Here is a 21,104-nt window from a genome sequence, read left to right on the forward strand (position 1 = left end):
TATTGTTCCAACAGCTGGAAGAAATTGCTTAATGTAGACTTTTTTTTCTTTGGAGTTTATATTCTCGCTTTTTCTTTACTCCGCTGACTGATTCGAGATAACGAAAACATTCCGCTGTGATCGACAGCAAAATAGTCGACTTTTTTCCCGATTTTACTCATGGTAAAGATATCTTTGCTGATCATGGAGATCGGTGGAGGTGCACGTAGTTGGACATCACACAATAACGAGATGCGAACTGTATCCTGCAGTCGAACGTAAAAACTATACCGATTTTGCTTTGGAAAGAGGACATTTATTATCGTCGCGATCGTGTTTTCCTTTTAGAATAGCTGCTTTATTATAGGATTCGCATTGATGTTAGATAGTCCAGTGCCCAGACCAGCATGTGGGCGAGTTTCGTAAAAGACCACGGCTCTTCCTTCAGACGAACAACCCCCAGTCGGGATAGTATTCATTTATCACTATTTTCAAGGGTGCCGGCGTCGCGCATTGCACCGAAGGCACTGCGATGTGAACCTGCGGTCGCTTTAGGCGGAAGGGGCTTCCTGTTTCGCAAACAGCCAACTTTTGAAAAAGCCATCTGAAGCGATCTCCGGAGGGGTGGGATTGTGCTGGTAAATTTCCCTTTTGTCTTAAGGGGTGCTGCCTCAAGGCATGCTGCGTATCACAAGTGACCACGGAGGGCCAAGTGCGGCCAGTGGCCGCAGAGGGGTTGCAGCGGGGTGCAGCTGGCCATCTGAAGAAGTATGTGTGAAGGGGGAAGGGAGGGGAGAAAGCCTGTATTTTCGGCAGTTTGTGAGTCTACATCAAGGAGAACTCCCCCTTTTACAGTCTCTTCGGACAACGATCTTCCCTGGTACTTGTGCTGCATTGTGACCTGTTCACTACGAGTGCTGGTTTTTTCATCACAATTTCGAAATATAATTAGAACTGTGCTGCATTTTTTCCATCAGTTGTGGTAGTGCGTATTGGCTTCGGTTACCTGGATTGTCGGTGGTTTTTCAGCAGGCCTTTGTGAACTCTGACGTCAAACAACGATAGATACTGTAAATGCTTACAGATAATACACTTTTTAAACTCCTCTCTGTCCAACACCAACATCTCATCAGTTAAACATAGTCCCCACCAAAAAGAATAAAGTTAGTTCCTTGCACCCCTGCCTTTCTCCCACCAGCTTGTAGGTGAATGGTAACGTTTGAGTGTGTGTGTGTCGCTAGTTTCGAGTGGTGTTGCAAATTTTTTTGCCAACAGGATAACACCAGTTGTATGGTATTGTCAGTTTTTGAGCTGTATTGTGATTTTATGCCGTCCTTGTGTAGCGCTCTGCATATAGTTGTGTAATTAGACCCAGTATTCACGATTAATTAGATAATTACGATCGATCTTCGCGTCAGTTTCCCGACCATGGCGCACCATTCCATCTTCCGAGTGATACTCGGACGGCAGCAGTCGAGCTATGCACCTTGACGCTGTGGCGTGAGTGGATGACAGGCTGCAGGTGTACATACCCGTAGTCCCACTGCTAATAACCGGTTCACAGCAGTTCGTGTTGATTCATCTGGGTTCTCAAAACCTCAAAACACGGCGATCTTGGTAGGCGTCTGTGCTGCGTGGACATGCAGAATGTTCACGTTACCGCTGATACTGGCGTCATTGCACAACTGACGCGGCATGTCAACTGGTGTGACTAAAGGACAATCCCAGCACTCGGAAAGGCCACAGGAAGCACGAGTGCGTTTGTTTGCACCACACTGAGCCTTCTGGCTATGAGCATTCCCTTTTAAAGTGTAGACACAGATGGCGATCTGATAGCTACGCCACTATGCCATCTGGTTGACAGACGACGTTGAAAGCATGATCAGTATATTCACTATCCCCCAAGTCACATGTGCCGTCATCGGCTCAAAATCGACATCTTTTTCCAGGTGTTCGATTTTCTGGCAGTACCAATGATTACAATATCTGCACTTATACCCTAACACCCTATATGTATCGCACTGAAGGGTGAATATGTAGAGGAGGATTACCACCATTACCAAGTTTCAAGGTGTTAGCTTTATTTTATTCAGGATGGTAATCAAAACCTTGTACGAGGACATGGGCTGGGCGCTGCTACTCCAGTATCTGACGGACACAGCGAGCAGCCTCTTATTTACTCTTGCTGGCCAGCACGTACACCGCCCATTGTCGTCGCGGCCGGACTGAATGGGGGCGCTCGCCAGCAAAAACGAAGGTCGCCACGGCGGCAATCGCGGGACATGGCGCGATAGCCAATCTCACCTTATCGTCCCCGCGGAGCTTCGCGGTCCCAGGCAATAAAAAGGAGCGCCCGCATAATATTCACGGGCTGACCTTCGCGGAGAATGCACGGCTGCTGAAAAACAGGGCGACGTGCACCGCCGGCGCACAAAGGTGCGCGGCCTTGGCCATTCTTTCGCGAGATTACAGCAAAACGAAAACGGTGTGTACGGCGGCACTGTCAAGTTGCTCGTGTCGCCGCTCCCAGCTGCATCTCAAACAGGTGCAGCCACAAAGGGGCACGCAATAAAGGCGATAATGTACTTGGCACCGGGAACATACAGACTTTACGACCACATCTGCATGTCGTAGTTTCCCTTTTGAGGACTTTATACTGTCTGTTAGTGCAATGTAACATTATCTCTCCGAATTGTTCCGCAACGTCGGTTCCACACAGCTGCAACCATCTGAATACCTACTTTTGTTCAATCATCTACGAATCGTTAATGACACCGTCAAACACGACGACCGAGAGCACACTGTCGTCTTCTACCTTCCGGTTCAGTGACCTGTTGATGATGAAGCGATTAGACCGCTACCTTGGCTTTATAAGAGACTAACAAAATAATGCTCCCTCTCAACTGTTGCACTGCTATCCTACTGGTAACAATGCCACTCTGTCCTCTCGATTTACTATCAAGGAATTTGTTGGTTAAAGAAACAGAATCTACGCTGTATAAACGACTATGGGAGAACATCTGTAAACGAAATCAAAGAAAAGATTGGCACAATGTAGTATGAACAATGGACTGAATCAAGTAGTCGGGAAAGGATTTATTCCTTTGTCGCAAGTAAAACACCTTATTTCAGTTTATAATTCATTTCCTCGCTGGCCATCGGCCATACAACAGGTATAGCTCAATCGGAAAGTCAAAGACCTTCGGCAGAATATGGTCGTGACAATCCAACACTGACGGCAGAGCACATTACATTTGAAGGCCCCGACTAGAAGCTGCTTTCTTAGAGTGGCATCTATATTCAATTATTTCGTTCATATTGCGTAACGTTATCTACATTGTAAGACAAAAAATGATAGGGATAATAACAATAACGATGCAGCCCGAAGTTATTATCAGAATGGGACGCAAATCGAAAGACGTAATGAACATGCACAGAGAAACAAATAACTACAATTTCAGAAAAACTGAGCAATTGAACAACGAGTTGGTCCATCCTTGGTTCTTATGCAAGAAGTTTTTCGGCTTGTCGTGGATTGTTGGTAGAGATGGGAAAAGTCGTTCATCCTTGGGACCTAGTTCACTGGTGATCGCTCTTTTTTTTTGGGGGGGGGGGGGGAGAACCGTTCATTTTTACTCCTTCGCCATTCATTTGTGAATGGTACATGTTTCTTATGAAAAATTGAAAATTAGCAACATAGGTGACTGAAGATGGAAGGCGCCAAGAGGGGGGCTTTTGCCTCGTCCTAGGCGCTTCAGTCTGGAACCGTGCGACAGCTACGGTCGCAAATTCGAATCCTTCCTCGGGCTTGGATGTGTGTGATGTCCTTAGGTTAGTTAGGTTTAAGTAGTTCTAAGTTCTAGGGGACTGATGACCTCAGATGTTAAGTCCTATAGTGCTTAGAGCCATTTGAATCATTTTTTTTTTTTTTGCCTCGTCCCTGGAGTAGAGAGCTTTTGTTCATTATAGAATTCTCACACAATTGAAGTAATTTTCGCGATTCTGCAAAACCTCTCGTTTAGCCAACTGTAGCATTATGTGGCTGATCGCAATGAAACAATATGAAGTAGCGCACGAAAAACCGGCCCCGAGTACAGACTGCTCGCCAGTTACGCATAATTTGTTGATCGCTACGAGCAGCATAGATAAACATGTAATAATTAGGCACTGAAGAAATAACAAATAAGACAATGCAAACAACTACTTCGAAACAATAGATGACGATTGGCGAGCGACGCGAGCGACAATGAACAGAACAGTTTAGTACTCGGGGCCGATTTTTCATGCGCCACCCTGTATCACTGAAATAATATTGTAGGAGTTATATCAAGACGAGAGATTAGTTTCATTCCGACTTCAGTTCAGAGAACATTATTTAGTTTGTGTTGATAGACCTGTGATCAACGTAATATAGAAGGGCTAAACCTGCAATCTACAACTGTTGTAACCAGCGATACAAAAGCTGAACAATATATCTGGTTCAGCAAGTTTCATAATGACACGAATGGTGAACGGCAATAGCCTCACTAACGTCTTACACCCCCCCCCCCCCCCCCCAAAATGACAAGCACGCATACGCCACGATAAGACCCCAGAAAGATCCCCACCACCACACATACAGAACAGCATAATCACAGCAGTGTGAATGACAACGTGCCAGAGACTGCAACAATTCCGGACCATGCGGATGGGAATGTAGGGTTAGAGAATCGGCTATTGCCGTCCAATACCCGGACGCCACATTAGCCACACATCGTCCGAAAATCCAGACACATCTTAGCGGCTTCAAGTACGCGCTGTGCGTTGGAGGGACGTGCGTTCACATCAAGAGTAACTCTGTGCCTTAAACACAAGAGATACCGTTCAGAGACTCTCCCAATTGTGATGGTTACAGCAAACGTATAACTGTAACGTGCCCTGGCGCCATTCCAGAGCACATGCGCATAAAAGGCTATACTGTGAGTTTACAATACAGGCAACACACTTCTGGAAATCTTCACATCTTTCGAAGCGTAAAACTACAGGGAGATATGAGACAACTCAGTATCAGTAGTAAGGCAGGCAGGTGGAAGAAGTATTTGTTGGCAGGATTGGAGTAAAGTGCAGTGCACTTTTTTAAGAAAACCGCACACAAAGTATCAGGGTGATCTATTGTTGAATACAGCTGTACTGTTTGGGGCTCAACATCGGACATCAAAACGAATTCAGACAATTTACTACAGTCACAATGTAGTTTACGTTACGAGAATTCGTACGTGGTTGGCAGATGTCGTTTTAGCTGCCAGTTGCCGCGCTGGAGGGCGCTGCGGTCGCGTACGATCACGACGCGGTACATGTACCCTGTGAAGACGCCGGATCGCTTCTGAGAGTTCAGTAACATGACGGAGAGGAGACTAGGTCAGAGCGTTGCATGTTCCATGCCACGTCTCCTGTGAAGCCAACTTAACGCATGGAAACGTCTTGCGGACACATCTATACAGTAGTGGGTGTGGAGACTGAATGACGCTGTGAATCAGTGCGTTGCTGTCGGCATTACTGTAACCGCAGAATTCTGACGTATCCATCACGAGAGAACAAACACTTGACGGCGGCAGTAGGTCTGTGAAGCCGTCGCCACACTGGCCGTGGAAGTGAACACGTGATGTGCTGACTATCTCCACCGTGCTGTAGAACGCTCGGACTTGTGCGTACGGTACCTGAGCCTCAACGCCCTACACGCGACCGTAGCGCGCTCCAGCGGCAGTTCGCGGCTACAGGTGATACGCGCGCGAACTGCTCAGTGTACACGACTTCTTGGAATGGACAAGCGTAAATTACTTGCGACATCTTTAAGCCGTCCTCACACGTGACAAGACAGCCGACGTCAACGTGGAAGCGCATGCTAAAACCAACACGAAACACAGCGACCGCGTCACACTGCGCGTGCTGGTCAACGTGGTTTGTCCATGTACCTCAGAGATTTGCGACTGCAGCACACTTAAGCATAGTTAGCGGCTATATCTTTCTTGCAATTCGCACATTTTGTCTTTCAATCTCTGCCGGTCCATTATGGCCAGGGGACAACGGCTTGTACGTACTTTTCAATTCAATAAACTTTACCAACAGCCATGTTGTTGTTGTGGTCCTCAGTCCTGAGACTGGTTTGATGCAGCTCTCCATGCTACTCTATCCTGTGCAAGCCTCTTCATCTCCCAGTACCTACTGCAACCTACATCCTTCTGAATCTGCTTAGTGTATTCATCTCTTGGTCTCCCTCTACAATTTTTACCCTCCACGCTGCCCTCCAATACTAAATTGGTGATCCCTTGATGCCTCAGAACATGTCCTACCAACCGATCCCTTCTTCTGGTCAAGTTGTGCCACAAACTTCTCTTCTCCCCAATCCTATTCAATACTTCCTCATAAGTTATGTGATCTACCCATCTAATCTTCAGCATTCTTCTGTAGCACCACATTTCGAAAGCTTCTATTCTCTTCTTGTCCAAACTATTTATCGTCCATGTTTCACTTCCATACATGGCTACACTCCATACGAATACTTTCAGAAACGACTTCCTGACACTTAAATCTATACTCGATATTAACAAATTTCTCTTCTTCAGAAACGCTTTCCTTGCCATTGCCAGTCTACATTTTATATCCTCTCTACTTCGACCATCATCAGTTATTTTGCTCCCCAAATAGCAAAACTCCTTTACTACTTTAAGTGTCTCATTTCCTAATCTAATACCCTCAGCATCACCCAACTTAATTCGACTACATTCCATTATCCTCGTTTTGCTTTTGTTGATGTTTATCTTATATCCTCCTTTCAAGACACTGTCCATTCCATTCAACTGCTCTTCCAAGTCCTTTGCTGTCTCTGACAGAATTACAATGTCATCGCCGAACCTCAAAGTTTTTATTTCTTCTCCATGGATTTTAATACCTACTCCAAATTTTTCTCTTGTTTCCTTTACTGCTTGCTCAATATACAGATTGAATAACATCGGGGAGAGGCTACAACCCTGTCTTACTGCCTTCCCAACCACTGCTTCCCTTTCATGCCCCTCGACTCTTATAACTGCCATCTGGTTTCTGTACAAATTGTAAATAGCCTTTCGCTCCCTGTATTTTACTCCTGCCACCTTTAGAATTTGAAAGAGAGTATTCCAGTCAACATTGTCAAAAGCTTTCTCTAAGTCTACAAATGGCAGAAACGTAGGTTTGCCTTTCCTTAATCTTTCTTCTAAGATAAGTCGTAAGGTCAGTATTGCCTCACGTGTTCCAGTGTTTCTACGGAATCCAAACTGATCTTCCCCGAGGTCAGCTTCAACTAGTTTTTCCATTCGTCTGTAAGGAATTCGCGTTAGTATTTTGCAGCTGTGGCTTATTAAACTGATTGTTCGGTAATTTTCACATCTGTCAACACTTGCTTTCTTTGGGATTGGAATTATTATATTCTTCTTGAAGTCTGAGGGTATTTCGCCTGTTTCATACATCTTGCTCACCAGATGGTAGAGTTTTGTCAGGACTGGCTCTCCCAAGGCTGTCAGTAGTTCCAATGGAATGTTGTCTACTCCCAGGGCCTTGTTTCTACTCAGGTCTTTCAGTGCTCTGTCAAACTCTTCACGCAGTATCGTATCTCCCATTTCATCTTCATCTACATCCTCTTCCATTTCCATAATATTGTCCTCAAGTACATCGCCCTTGTATAGACCCTCTATATACTCCTTCCACCTTTCTGCTTTCCCTTCTTTGCTTAGAACTGGGTTTCCATCTGAGCTCTTGATATTCATACAAATGGCTCTCTTTTCTCCAAAGGTCTCTTTAATTTCCCTGTAGCTCTAGCCACCCCTGCTTAGCCGTTTTGCACTTCCTGTCGATATCATTTTTGAGACGTTTGTATTCCTTTTTGTCTGCTTCATTTACTACATTTTTATATTTTCTCCTTTCATCAATTAAATTCAATATCTCTGCTGTTACCCAAGGATTTCTACTAGCCCTCGTCTTTTTACCTACTTGATCCTCTGCTGCCTTCACTACTTCATCCCTCAAAGCTACCCATTCTTCTTCTACTGTATTTCTTTCCCCCATTCCTGTCAATTGTTCCCTTATGCTCTCCCTGAAACTCTGTACAACCTCTGGTTCTTTCAGTTTATCCAGGTCCCATCTCCTTAAATTCCCACCTTTTTGCAGTTTCTTCAGTTTTAATCTACAGGTCATAACCAATAGATTGTGGTCAGGGTCCACATCTGCCCCTGGAAATGTCTTACAATTTAAAATCTGGTTCTAAGTCTCTGTCTTACCATTATATAATCTATCTGATACCTTTTAATATCTCCAGGGTTCTTCCATGTATACAACCTTCTTTCATGATTCTTAAACCAAGTGTTAGCTATGATTATACACTTTAAAATATTTTTTTTCAAACGCAACCAGTTTAGACAACTCATTTTGCCATCTTCAGGCCCCTGCATTATAAAAGATTATACATGTAGTAATATAAAGGTGTACAAATCAAGTTTACAAGCAACAGGTAATCATAATACCGCTTAAACTTGAAGTATGTGTACATCCAGCATAATAGACTAAACCATGTGTATATATTTGTTAGTTGCATTAAACCGAACCTCTATGTGTATCCAGCATAATAGACGCAGACATGTGTACATATTTGTTAGTCTTAAAACTATTTAACATCACACATTTACTAGGGAACATGTAGATTCATTAAAAAGATCAGCACTAGACAGCATACAATCCAAGAGCTCCATAGAAACAACGCTCGTCTTTTTTTTAAAATAATAAAATGCTATAAAATTCTTCTGATGAGGAACCGCCTGATATATATGAGTACCAATCTTCATTTAAAGTAAAATGTCACACAGTAAGCTATGAATTACAATAGTATGCATATTTGCAGCCTAGGCAACATCACGGATGGTAAGACAAGTAGTTATCAAATCATCAAAAATAACTTGACGCAATACCCAACGGCAATCGACATATTAAGAGAAAATAGCATGCATAGCGAACACTAAGAATATTCACAACTATGTTGTGGCCTAGGTTGTACAGTATATCGGAATAAAAGGTATGATTGGTTTCCTTTATATCACTTAACAGTGAAACAAATCAACAAATAAGTCAAGTCCTACTTAAGCAAAGCGAATTGCCTAAGTTCACAGCCGACAACTTCATACAATTTCACTGGGAGTATAAGGCAACATGTAACACGACCTATCTATAGATGCCAAACTATCTAAATAGTAAGACGTAGCAAGTTGTGTCGCGACAGGGAACATGGGTATGGAAAAAAATTAAATGTAAAGGAGTGTGCGAAGACCACTATATTGTCGAAGTTGAAGCTCATAAAGCGAGTACCATCATGCATCTCCATGAATACCAAAATACATCTCCAGTAAGAACTTCATAACATACTCCCTAAACTGTATGGAGACGCTGACACGATGATAAACTAACCGGATCCTAATCATACTCATCAGGTGTAGTCAAGACACACCGAATTCCCGCAAGTGAATTGGGGAATATGTCAGTTTGGATCCAAAACGCAACTGGCTTTATAAGGAAGCATCATGTTTATGTTTACTTTTAAGCGGTAAAAATATTTGTAAACTTGATTTGTAAACCGTTCTATTACTACATGTTTACTCTCTAATTATGCAGGGGCCTGCAGATGGCAAAATGAATTGCCGAAACTGGTTGCGCTCGAAATAAAATAAAATATCTGAAAGTGTACGGCTGTTGGTAAAGTTTATTGAATTCAAAAGTTTGTCTTTCTTGTTTTGTTTGTAGTACATATAAACAGAAGCTTCAGTATCCATGGCCATGTTATAAAGCAAAAAGGGAAGTTCCATGTCGAGTGAATAAGGATTACGCATTGTGTGAAAGAAGTTTAAATTAGTCTTCCACATAAGATAAAAATTATTTCATCATTCTCACTTTTTAATGAAACCCTAACGTCGTTCGTACTTCAGCATTGTTTAAATTCAGTAACCCAATCTTTAGGTCATAAGAAACGTAAGAAAACGGAAAAGTCTTACAGCAAGTACTGTAAGCTCTCTTGTAGACAAAGCCAACCGAACTAAGAGAGAGAGAGAGAGAGAGAGAGAGAGAGAGAGAGAGAGAGAGAGAGCACCTTTTCGGAAATGAGAAGATGAATAATCTTTTTTCTTTTGGATTTAGCAGGACGCAAAGCAGAACCAACTACATATTGTTTTGTAGCCCAGTGGCTCTACTCATTGCGCGATGCTGAACTTTCGCAACTTTCAACTTTGCTTTTTCGTGTCCTGAAATCAAATCATAGCCATTCAACCCAGTATTGGGCCACGTACAGAGGTTCTTTCTTGTACATTCACAGACAGTCGAGGTTGCTTGCATCTGTAGGGAGCGTGTGGACAGCCCAGGATGTGTTCCATGTCTTGCATGGCACCACAGTCGCAGTTTTCCTCATTCACTTTATCCCTACTCCACCTGATCATGTTTCTTTTCACTGGGACCACGCCTGTTCTTATGCGGTTCAGGGACCTCCATATATTGTACTTTGTTTTGGAGTCGCCAGGCAGTACCTGTTCTGGTGGATAGTAAGATGGTGGTTCTTTAATGGCGGGGTTTAAGAACCTTTAACAGGATCTTAGTCGTCCGGGCTCGTACAAAGGACCAAAGAGAGGATGTCGATAATCGATGGTTCTTCTGAGCCTCTATGTCAATTCATGAGATGAATTTCGAGATCTGGACTCTCAAGACCGGAGATCTGGACTCTCAAGACCGGAGGTCTGTACAGCTTTGGTTGTGGGGGATTCATACAATATGTTGCTGTTCAACATGTTTCATTACAGCAGCTTTTGTCGACTTTTTTTCACCTGTGTTGATATGGTCCAAACCGGGCAGAGAGACAGATGGTGCTTATGCGGTGGTTCTCAGGCTATTAGATTTTGCTCCTCATTTGCTATTTATGAATTTTTATACAATAATATTTCTGGAGGATATTTTCTGCCGAACTTTTTACAGTGGTGACTGTATGCCAGAGATCTATCCAACTTCACACGGAACGATTGGTGTTCCAATATGGTATCATTCCAGGAAATACTGAGCTTTCGCTTTGCTTGTCGAGATCGAAGGTGGGTAACACTTATGTGAGTCCTCGAAGCATTCGGTTTAAAGAAGTTATTTTTATAATATGCCGAGAAGTCTCCAAGTGCTTTCTGCAGCTTCTGCTCTACATCCTCGAAAGTCCTGCCCTGGGCTGTGATTGTTGTCATCTACTTGTAAGAAATGCGTAGTATGATTAGGAGCTGTCTAGTCGTTAGTACATTGGTTAAAAGGAGGATAGGGGGGTTGGGGGGGGGGGCAGACCGCATTCCTTGAGCCAGTCCATCTTTTTGGCTTCTCCATCGCCTCTTGTCCCCATCAGATTACTTTCTAAACAGATCTCCATATCTTGTATGTCACAATCGCCTGAAGGCTTTAATCGCCGGTATGTTACTCAGTGGCATTCAATTACAGCATATCGAACCAAGGACAAAGAGTTTGTCATCAATCTTCAATGTGCCGGGTCTTGAAAAGGCGTACATTCGTAACGTTCAAGTCACAATACGAAAAATCTTCAACCATCAATATGACGTTTCCGGTCTTTCACTACAACAAATTCTAACAACAACTGCGCATATTCGAGAGATCCAGAATGTGCTGGAAATTTGGAATGGGAGTATAATCACAGGACAAAAAACCACAAAATGTGGGGTCTAACCGAAATCGAAATGGCGTTTCCCAACGATCGCTGGAAGTCGGCTGACTTCGTACTGCTCCGGAAAATTTACACTCGTTGCCAATCTTAGCTACAAAAAAAGTATTTCGCACGTAACATTAAGCAGCGATTGTAGATATAGTGTTGATCCGTGTGTGTTGTGACTGTTCGTATCGTTTACAGACATGAGCGAAGAGGCTGTAATTGTTCCTTCTTGCGGCTGACCATAAACTTCCGTGTCACTTCGACGATGAGCTAATCCATTACACGTTCGTCGCTTTTAAACGCTATAAGCTTGCTGCTCTGGGAAAAGGAGGAGGCGCTCGTCTCAGCAGCCAATGTGATACGAGCCGATTGCAGACGTCCAATTCCAGCACCCTCAGCTGAGGAGCCAAGTAAAAGTATGTGATCAGTAGGTGGTGTTCCTCCATCTATACGGTCTACGTTCAAAAGCGTGTTCAGAATATCTGACATGCCTGATATTGCTGTGCAAGCTCGGAAACACTCCGAAGCATGTTATGACGTCAGAAAAAGCACGCTCAACGCTGGCGTTCGAATGAACGGTCCGTGTGACGACGACTTTAGGATTAGTACGGAGCAGTCGCATGAGCGGACTAGTGGACAGACCGGGCCTCGCGACGCGGCTCGGGCAGCCGAAGCGACCAGAAAAACAGGTAGTGGCTCGCATTCCAGTGGCCCTGGAACCAGTCGGCGGGCGGCCGCCGCCATGCAGGGGCCGTGCGGCGACACGCGACACGCCGGCCGCGGCCTCTGCCCGCGCTCGCGCTTCAGGCTGGCGCTTCACTTTCTCCACACTGCCGGGGAACCGGTCGCCGGTGAAACCGTCGTTTACAGCCATCTTAACCGCGTATCACTTGTCAGCTGCCCGGAGAACTTCGGCAGCAGGAACCGGTATTTCACCAACATCCCGGTAGCCCGTGGGGCGACTATGGAAATATAATAACGTAACTGCCGGTTCAAGTCAGGCAGGTGTGACCTTTATTATGCGAGGGTTGGCACTTAAATAGTGGCAACTATTTATTTACAGCTCGTACAAAATAGATACGCGTTTCAAAGTTTTACTGACCTTCAAAGTAGTCACCAGCATTGTGTATAACCCCTTGCCAGCGATGTGGAAGTCGTAGGATACTCTTAGCAGCAGCGCCAGTTTTGTTAACAGTTCGAGCGCTGCGGTCTATTGCCAGACGAATTTGTAGCAGTTCTGAAGCGAATGCCGTGAAGTGTTTCCTTCAGTTTAGAAACTGAGCTGAACTTACGATGACTTAAGTCAGGGGAGTGCAGCAGGTGGTATAGCACTTAGCAGCCCCAACAGTCAAACAAATCAGTAATAGCTTCCACTGTACTGGCTTGAGCATTGTCCAGCAAAATGATGGTCAGGTCCTGCAGAAAGTGTCATCACTTCTGTGTCTATGTTGTTCATTTTTGGAACACAACCTACGCCAGCTTAGAGACAGAAGTGATGACACTTTCTGAAGGACCTGACCATCATTTTGCAGGACAATGCTCAAGCACGTACAATGCAAGCTGTTATTGATTTGTTTGACTGGGGCTGTTAAGTGCTATACCACCTACTGCACTCCCCTGACTTAAGTCCTCGTAAGTTCAGCTCCGTTTCTAAACTGAAGGAAACACTTCACGGCATTCGCTTCAGAACTCCTACAAATTCGTCGGGCAATAGACCGCGCCGCTCAAACTGTCAACACAACTGGCACTGCTATGTCTTCCACATCGCTGGCAACGGGTTATACACAATACTAGTGACTACTCTGAAGGCCAGTAAAACTTTGAAACACGCATCTGTTTTGTACGAGCTGTAAATAAATAGTTGCCACTATTTAAGTTCCAACCCTTGTACACTGAAGATATAGAAACAATAGTACAAAAACAACCAATCATAATTAAATTTACTAAGTTCTTACAATGTGTTTCGAAGCGCAACTGCTCCTCCCCCACCCTCTCGAAAAATGTACGCTTCAGTATCACAGCGGTGCCTTCTAAAGGAAACACATTCCTGTCTCTACATGTATATTCCGGAATCTACTTTATGGTGTGGGCAAAAGCTTCTCTTGTGCATCTCTGTCATACCTTTCTCCTTTGCTGTTGACGTCGCGAACGCTGCTAAGTCCTTGTTCGAATCTCTCTAATGTTACCTTCATGATCCAGGAATAAGCAATGTGTACAGTGACTCCTCAAAGAACGCCATGATACAGAACGCTTCTCTTGTTTCGTCCACTATTTTAGTTGGCCACGTGGTGATGATGATCATGATGATGAGTTGGTTTGAGGGGGCGTTCGACAGCACGGTCATCAGCGCCCTGACGAAAAGTCAACATGAAATCTCATGGGTGGGGACGAAGGCTGTCCCCATATGCAGAGCAGTTTATAGCGTACTAAAGTCTGCTGCTCTTGCCCACCAGTTTATGGATGAGGCCTGATAGTTCACAAAATTTCACCACTCTGTTAACACGGGTATCGGTATCTGCGAGGACGGTGGGCAGATCTCCCGCGAGACCAAGGGCTGCCCTAATATCGGTATACAATTTGGCCACGTGTCTTCACGACGCAGTCCGCGTTTTATTCTTTGTATGTACTTTATTTCTTCCAACAATAATGTCTATTTCTAACTTCGAACTACCTAATGATATTAAAATATTACTCCAACGAGCATCCCGTAAGCGACCTCCTTTGTAGGTGGAACGCACTTGTTCAGGATTCTTCCAAGGAGTATCAATCTGGCATCTGCCTTACCACGATTAACTTCTTGTAGCCTTTCCGCTTTAAGCCGTCCCGTACGCATACTCCTAAATGTTTAATCGATGTGACTGCTTCCTCGTTAGTGTTCTACAATTGAGTAATCATACAGCAGTGGGTCTTTCGGCCTATTTATACACAATACGTTACATTTGCTTATGTTGAGGCTCGACGGCCAGACCCTGCAATAAGCGTCGATCCCTTGCAGGTCTTCCTCCATTTAGTTACAATTTTCTAGCGTTGCGACTTCTGTGCATACAATAGCAGCATCCGGGAAAGGCCTCGTAGAATTTCCGACGTTATCTTCTACGTTACTTATACACTCCTGGAAATGGAAAAAAGAACACATTGACACCGGTGTGTCAGACCCACCATACTTGCTCCGGACACTGCGAGAGGGCTGTACAAGCAATGATCACACGCACGGCACAGCGGACACACCAGGAACCGCGGTGTTGGCCGTCGAATGGCGCTAGCTGCGCGGCATTTGTGCACCGCCGCCGTCAGTGTCAGCCAGTTTGCCGTGGCATACGGAGCTCCATCGCAGTCTTTAACACTGGTAGCATGCCGCGACAGCGTGGACGTGAACCGTATGTGCAGTTGACGGACTTTGAGCGAGGGCGTATAGTGGGCATGCGGGAGGCCGGGTGGACGTACCGCCGAATTGCTCAACACGTGGGGCGTGAGGTCTCCACAGTACATCGATGTTGTCGCCAGTGGTCGGCGGAAGGTGCACGTGCCCGTCGACCTGGGACCGGACCGCAGCGACGCACGGATGCACGCCAAGACCGTAGGATCCTACGCAGTGCCATAGGGGACCGCACCGCCACTTCCCAGCAAATTAGGGACACTGTTGCTCCTGGGGTATCGGCGAGGACCATTCGCAACAGTCTCCATGAAGCTGGGCTACGGTCCCGCACACCGTTAGGCCGTCTTCCGCTCACGCCCCAACATCGTGCAGCCCGCCTCCAGTGGTGTCGCGACAGGCGTGAATGGAGGGACGAATGGAGACGTGTCGTCTTCAGCGATGAGAGTCGCTTCTGCCTTGGTGCCAATGATGGTCGTATGCGTGCTTGGCGCCGTGCAGGTGAGCGCCACAATCAGGACTGCATACGACCGAGGCACACAGGGCCAACACCCGGCATCATGGTGTGGGGAGCGATCTCCTACACTGGCCGTACACCACTGGTGATCGTCGAGGGGACACTGAATAGTGCACGGTACATCCAAACCGTCATCGAACCCATCGTTCTACCATTCCTAGACCGGCAAGGGAACTTGCTGTTCCAACAGGACAATGCACGTCCGCATGTATCCCGTGCCACCCAACGTGCTCTAGAAGGTGTAAGTCAACTACCCTGACCAGCAAGATCTCCGTATCTGTCCCCCATTGAGCATGTTTGGGACTGGATGAAGCGTCGTCTCACGCGGTCTGCACGTCCAGCAAGAACGCTGGTCCAACTGAGGCGCCAGGTGGAAATGGCATGGCAAGCCGTTCCACAGGACTACATCCAGCATCTCTACGATCGTCTCCATGGGAGAATAGCAGCCTGCATTGCTGCGAAAGGTGGATATACACTGTACTAGTGCCGACATTGTGCATGCTCTGTTGCCTGTGTCTATGTGCCTGTGGTTCTGTCAGTGTGATCATGTGATGTATCTGACCCCAGGAATGTGTCAATAAAGTTTCCCCTTCCTGGGACAATGAATTCACGGTGTTCTTATTTCAATTTCCAGGAGTGTATATAGTGAGAAAAGAAACGTTCCTATATCACTCCCTTGGGATACGTCCGAAACCCTTTTGCGTGTGAAGGTTTCTTTCCGTTAGAACGGCATGGAGAGTCGTGTTTGTTAGGGCCTCTTCAATCCACGCACGCTCGTGTTTTGTACATTCGACGGCAGTGCGAAAGTTTGCCGAACGTTTTCCGAAAATCAAGGAATACTGCATAAACGTGAACGCTAGTAACCTACTTCTTTCTGTGTCTCGTGGACAAAACCATTGTTTGCGAAATCCATGTTGATTCCTACAGAAGATACTTTCGGTCACCAGAAACGTCATAATACGTGAGCATACAACATGTTCCAAAATTCTACAACAGACCCACGTCAGAGATAGTAGTCAATAGTTTTGTGCGTCCGTTCGAGGACCCTTCTAGAGAACGGCAAAGACTTGTGCTTATTTCCAATCGCTAGATACGCTTCGCTCCTCCAGTGGCCTACGGTACGCTGCTTCTAGAAGAGGGGGAATTTCTTCGCATACTCTGGCTAGTATCGAATTAGTATCACGTTATATACAGTGGCATTACCTCTGTTAAGTGATTTCTGTGTATTTTCTATTCCGTGGCCACTTATTCCGATATGTCTCATTTTGAGGCACGTGCATCGATTTAGAGAAAGAATCACAGTACGACCTTACTCAGTGAAACAGATTTAGTTAAAACTGACAAAATGCGAGGAAAAAAGGTAAAAAGCAACCAGAGATGAACTCGCATTCCCCCCCAATCTCGCCCATGACCATCCGCACGCACAGTCATACTACATCATGGCAGACAACGTCGTAATTGTTTGGATGTTTCAAAACTTAGGAAAACGGAAGTATGAAAGAGGAAAATTAAAAGCCATTCACAGGAATGTGTGCCTTGCTGAACATTTACAAAAAACAACCACGAATGAGCCAACCTCACCGGTATTACAATAAAAACGTCGCCGTCAAATTTTGGGAAACATGCCGGACAATTCGCAAAACGCTGGAAGCCGTACAATTCACATAAAACCTCTCTGCGGTATACAAGGCCATTCTTTTAGCGTCCGTTCACTGGAATTTGTTGAGCATTTGCATAACGATTACTAAATGTTTCCGTGACGAAACGTGCCGCTCTTTGTTTGATCTCTTCTATCGTATTAATCCAATCTCACAAGATTTCCAGATATGTTTTGTCTTGTGTTCACCGTTAGATACGGTACACACCCATACCCACAGAGACCACCACACTCCAGGCAGTCTCCAGCGTGGCGCCACACGGTTATGACCAGCCGTCACATATATGGTGCACGTAACAGAAATCTTATGTTTCCGCCACACGACTTACTAATAGTCCCCTCCATACGAAGATAGTTAGCCCTTATGCCACAGATAACGCCGATAGCAGGAACTAATTCCTTCATCCGCCAAATGATACACAGATGAAAAATCTTTTACCGTCTCAGATTTTAAGCGCCGCACACTGTCACTCGGACAGATACATTTACAATTTCAGTTATTCAGCAGTTATCACCGGCAAAAGTTACTGTCAGCAATCATCGGACCGTCATCGCTGACAGTCGCAATCCTAACTTGGAAACTGTCACCTACGACAGTTCATACAGAACAACTGTTAGATTTGTTCAGGCATCGTTCGCTGAGTTAGGTTATAACAACATTCAGAACTTTTATTTCAGCGCCACGCCCTCTCATCAAACCCAAACTGAGTATTTGTTGAGTACATAATTTTAATAAATGATAGTTAATTGTTCCCCTTTGTGTTACCAACTTTATTTTTGTTGTAGTTATACTCTGCCCTGTGGCCAGATTCTAACATGCCATCTCAACACAGCAACTGATTGCTGTGGTAGGGGGTTCGCTTTCTGCTACCTTTAAATTGGGCTCCAAACGCTTGGTGATTAAAATATTCTTTCGTCGATGAATCACATTTCATTAATATTCTGCTTAAGACTGTTCACGAAAGACGCTGCTGTGTACATGGTGTACCGGGAGGAATGGTCAGTTTCAGGAATGTGGCAGGAACGATCATTTGACACAAAAAAAACTACATGGATGTAAGGCCCTATTCAAAATGGTTTCCGAAATACAGTACATGGGAGACAGCGCACACCCCTAGGAAAGGCCATTGCTCTGCATTCAACATCGTTTTTTGTCTTTTCGAGCGACAAAAAATCGTCTGTTCTGCAGCAGACACCGAATAAACTGCGTCAGTCGTTAGTCTTTACACCCTAGATCAAGAATTCGACGTCTCTGAAAGTGTCGACGGCATTCTTCGACAGCAGCAGGAGCTCTACCATCACAAAAGTCGTAAACATACACAATATATGCACGTCCTTCATTGGTTTAGGTGTGTGGAATTTTAACTAGTGTATGTGCAGAGTTAATCAATGCTTCTCTTTGGTACACTCTCAATTCCTCGAACTATTTCACTCACAACGCACCATGGACAAACGCGCGTTCGATGGGATAGTTTAAAAGCGTGAGGAAGACACCCAGAGCAAAGACGTAGAACGAGGTGGATTGAGCTAGAATACGACGTCAAAGAGGTGCGCGCCACTAGCCCAAAAACAAACGTACATTAAATGAGTTCTATTTCGGAAACATTCGGTATAGGGCAAAGTCTATCTAAAGTTTTTTGCATCCTTTGTGCGTTCCTATCGTATCCCAGAATACTGACCATTACTCTTGGGATACCCCGTACAGAAATCTCGCAATGTCAGATTAGCGTATCATAATGCGAGAAGACCTACAGACTACAGATCATGCAACGACTCCCTGATGATCCTTTGCACACACTAACGTCACCTATAGCCCATAAATAGATAAGAAGATCAATCACTGTTCTATTATACCTTTAGCAAACAGTCAATGAAAACAAATCCAGTAGCATGTGCTCGCAGCAACTCAACGTGGAAAGACCACTTAAAAGTACTTGTAGAAACGGCAGATGCCGAAATGAGATCTTTTCAAAGAATAATAACATTGAGTTCAACTACCAAGGAAACAGCTTATAAAACCGTCGTGCCTGAATATTGCTCCTCAGCGTGGGACCTTTTCGGAATATGTTTGAGAGAGCAGATCCAAAGAAGAAAGGCACGTCTCGTCATAAATTCATTTGGTGAGCACGAGTCAGTCGGTGGCAAATGTTACATGACACCCGCTGCGCGTCAAGGGGACGTTTCCTGTTGTAAGGCCATCAGTGAAAGTTCCAACAATAGGAAACCTAAATATTGCTTTCGCTCATATATATTTTCCGAAATGATAAAGACGAACAAACTCGAAAAATTATGGCTGGTTCGGAATCTTACAGACAATCGTTCATCCCTCGTTCACAGAGGGGTCTTTAATGACCTTGGTGTCGATGGGGCGTTGAGACACCCTTTCTTCTGGCGCCAAGTGCAAATCTGGAAACTGGACCTCTTGTAGCGCGCTGGGGCCTGTCGGTGCTCATTTCATCCTGGGCAGATTCCTATCCCACCAAGCCGCTCATACTCCCATGCGACATGCATTTGCTAGCACTCACTTTTGTTGCGCCACTCTCCGTTCGTTCCAAACCAAAGAAAGCTGCCTAAAAACTCAAGCTCTGTTCGCCCACGTGAAGGTCGCCAAAAACGCGCTCCCTTTTTTATCCCTGGTCTGATGCAGCGCTCCACAGTGCTAATCTCTTTATCGCAGAGTGGCGCTATCATCCAAGGTCCTCAATTATTTGCTACATTTAGTCCAACCACTGTCTTCCCTACAATTTTTGCTTTCAAAAACCCGCTTCTCAAGCCGAGGTCGCTAAACGTAAGCCTGACTGGCAGTACTCCTCTCGGAGGTAACCGATTCGAATCTTGGCAGTGGATAAATTTTCACCACCGATATCTGTGTCCCACATGTCGTAACTTTGCAAGGCGATATGAAAAGGAACGAGCGCGTAAGGAAGGTAGGAGGGTGGCGAATGGTCGACTTCGGTTTAGTAGGAGAATTTTAGGAAGACCACGTATAGAACAATTGCGTGTCCAATTTTTGAAAACTGCTGGAGTATTTATGATCACAACCGGGTCGGGTTAAAGGAAGACATCGAAGCAGTTTAAAGGCGGGCACTATGTCATCGGTAGGTGCGATCAACTCGCGACTATTACGGAAATACAGGGGGATCCCTGGAGGGATGACGAAATCTTTTTTGCAAAACACTATTGAGAAAATTTAGAGAACCGGTAGACTGCTGAAAGATTGTGCTGCTGCCAACGTACATTTTGCGTGAGGATCACGAAGATAAGGTATGAGAAATTAGAGCTCGAACTTAAGCACACAGATAGTCGCTTCCCCTCGTTCGTGGAACACGAAAGGAAATGACCAGCAGTGGTACAAGGTATTCCCCGCCATGCACCATACGATGGCTTGCGGATTACGTACAACAGACAGTTAATGAAAAACGAGGCAGATGGAGAAAAGTAAGTAAACTGTTTATTATTTCCGAAGTGATACCTGCAACTGTTAACCCACTTACCTCACTGTGAGACTATACAGTCAATGCCTTCAAGGAAAAATGTTTACCGTTGCCTGCAGAACCATGATGTACCCAGGTGCGCATATCTACATATGGAGGAAATCGGCGTCCACGATTGTCTTTCTTCAAGGCTCCTAAAATATGGAAATCGCTTGGGGCGTCATCGGGATTGTGTGGATAATCTTTAAGGGCTTCCCTGTGAAACTTCCAGATGCTAGGGCGTAGTCGAAACAACATTAGAAGTATGTGGGTGGGGAGTTGGGGATGGGAAGCATTATCTTGCAACACTGTCCATCAACGTGGACAGTGGCCCCGTATTCCAGAAAGTATATGAACAGCGGGGTCTGGCA

This window comes from Schistocerca piceifrons, chromosome 1 (assembly GCF_021461385.2).
Source record: "Schistocerca piceifrons isolate TAMUIC-IGC-003096 chromosome 1, iqSchPice1.1, whole genome shotgun sequence".
Taxonomy (NCBI): domain Eukaryota; kingdom Metazoa; phylum Arthropoda; class Insecta; order Orthoptera; family Acrididae; genus Schistocerca; species Schistocerca piceifrons.